Source organism: Heterodontus francisci, chromosome 9 (genome assembly GCF_036365525.1).
Source record: "Heterodontus francisci isolate sHetFra1 chromosome 9, sHetFra1.hap1, whole genome shotgun sequence".
NCBI lineage: Eukaryota > Metazoa > Chordata > Chondrichthyes > Heterodontiformes > Heterodontidae > Heterodontus > Heterodontus francisci.
Window position 1 is genome coordinate 119745084 of NC_090379.1, and position 2686 is coordinate 119747769.

Below are 2686 nucleotides of genomic sequence, written 5' to 3' on the forward strand. Positions count from 1 at the left end.
GCCTGTCTTTCCTAAATGTCGAATATCCTTGAATATTCAGTTCCCAGTCTTGGTCACCCTGCAGCCATGTTTCCCTTATGGCTTTCAGATCATACCCATTTACCTCTATTCGGGCCTTTAAATCATCCAGCTTGTTGCGAATGCTGTATTCATTCAGGCAGAGTGCCCTTAACCTTGTCTTCTTAACATTATTCTGCATTCTAAGCCTAGTTGATGCGTGACTTTGTTTTGCCTGCCTTCTAATGTCACTTGCTACTTTTCTACCTCCTATTACCAGCTTTACTTCCTTCCAATTTGAGCGACCCCTCAGGTTCCCATCCCCCTGACAAGCTAGTTTAAACCCTCCCCCACAGCACTAGCAAATCTCCCTGCGAGGATATTAGTTCTGGTCCCGTTAAGATGTAGCCTGTCCATCTTGTACAGATCCCACCTTCCCCAGAACTGGTCCCAATGCCTCAGAAATCTGATGCCCTCCCTCCTACACCAGTTCTCCAGCCATGTATTCAATTGATCAATCCTCTTATTCCTATGCTCACTAGCACGTGGCACTGGGAGTAATCCTGAGATTTGTGCTTGCTTCGGCAGCACATATACTAAAATTGGAACGATATAGAGAAGATTAGCATGGCCCCTGCGCAAGGATGACACGCAAATTCGTGAAGCATTCCATATTTTTTTTAGGCAGGCATCAAGATCGGCGCAGGCTTGGAGGGCCGAATGGCCTGCTCCTGTGCTGTACTGTTCTTTGTTCTTTGTTTGTTCTTTGTACTGCTTTGGAGGTACTGCTTTTTAATTTCTCTCCAATTCCCTAAAATCTGCTTTCAGGACTTCTTCCCTCTTCCTACATATATCATTGGTACCAACGTGGACCATGACCTCTGGCTGTTCACCCTCCCCCAGAAGGATGTCCTGCAGCCGCTCCGTGACGTCCTTGACCCTGGCACTAGGGAGGCACCACACCATCCTGGAGTCACGTTTAATTTTTTAGTTTTAGTTTTAGAGATACAGCACTGAAACAGGCCCTTCGGCCCACCAGGTCTGTGCCGACCATCAACCACCCATTTATACTAATCCTACACTAATTCCATATTCCTACCACAAGCCCACCTGTCCTTATATTTCCCTACCAACTACCTATACTAGGGGCAATTTATAATGGCCAATTAACCTATCAACCTGCAAGTCTTTGGCATGTAGGAGGAAACCGGAGCACCCGGAGGAAACCCACGCAGACACAGGGAGAACTTGCAAACTCCACACAGGCAGTACCCAGAATTGAACCTGGGTCGCTGGAGCTGTGAGGCTGTGGTGCTAACCACTGCGCCACTGTACCGCCTTCAGAAATGCCTGTCTGATCCCCTGAATATCGAATCCCCTATCATCATTGCTCTTCCACTCTTCTTCCTCCCTTCCTGTGCAGCTGAGCCACCTGTGGTGCTGCAGACATTGCTCTTGCTGCACTCCCCCGAGGAACCATCACTCTCACCAGTATCCAAAATGGCAAGCAAGATAGACTCAGTGGACTCCTGCACTGCCCGCCTGGTTCTCTTCGCCTGCCTGGCGTCACCCATTCCCTCTCTGCCTGCATGCTCCTAACCTGCGCTGTGACCACCTCCCTAAACATGCTATCCATGTATTTCTCTGCCTCACGGATGCACAACAGTGACTCCAGCCCCCGCTCGATTTCCGAAACCCGAAGCTCAAGCTTCTGCAGCCAGTGACACTTCCTGGAGATGTGTTTGTCTAGGACACGTGGTGCGTCCATGACTTCTCACATACCACAGGACATACATTCCATTTGGTCAAGCTGACCTGCCATAACGTATCTTTAAAACTTTTTTATTGCAATGAGAAGTAAAATAACTTACCAGTTACTCACCAATCAACTTCTTCCCCTGTACCGAACAGAGAGGCAGTTACTGGAGGCTGAAAAAGGTAGGAGGCTGAAAGAAGGTAGAAGAAAGAAAGAAAGGGTCTTAAGGAAAATTATTATATGGTTTGAAGCAAGGCATGCTAGTAAGAGAGATACTGGAGCTACAAATAAACCAAAAAGGGAAAGTATGTGAAATGAAAACTGAAACTCCATGTAAGTGGCAGCAAAAGGGAAAATCTTTGAAGCCCAGAGGGTATCAGGATAGTACAGGGTGCTACAACTGTGGTATAGGGGGCTCATTTTGCCTGAGATTGTAGAAAATTGATGAAGGAAAGGGGCTTGGCAATAGAATACAGGGAATGCCTGACCCAAGTGCCCCTAGTTAGAAGGAGTTTGAGGAATTTATGAAGCGGTGGCTTCATAAGTTTAAAGAGAGAGGGAACCTCAAGTTAAGGTCCATGTTGCTCAAGGCAGAGACCGCCAAAAGGATTTAACATGAAGGGGCCTTGCCCAGCCCGAGTACCTGGGTCCTTTAAGGTACGATGGATATGATAGACCATGTGTAGATATTATGATAGAGGGAAAGAAGGGTATTTATCGAGCAGACACTGGAGCCTTGGACACAATGGCCATTTCACCCTCTCCCATGAATTCTTCATGGTTAGCAGAGTACCTTACATGTTAGGTGGGTTTACGGGCAACATGGTGGCTGGGTCAGCATCCATACCCTTGAACTTCAAGCTGGGACCCCTCCAAACTAAGTGGACACATATTCTGATGAGATGGGATCAGCGTGGAATGGCAGTATTGGGA

At 47.4% G+C, this 2686-nt stretch overlaps 1 non-coding gene across 1 annotated transcript; it reads left to right on the plus strand.

The window, feature by feature from the left end:
- Positions 1-569: 569 nt before the first annotated feature.
- On the plus strand, positions 570-676 carry LOC137374056 (U6 spliceosomal RNA). Its single transcript, XR_010975757.1, has one exon. It is a non-coding gene; the product is annotated as a U6 spliceosomal RNA (small nuclear RNA).
- The last annotated feature ends 2010 nt before the right edge of the window (positions 677-2686 follow it).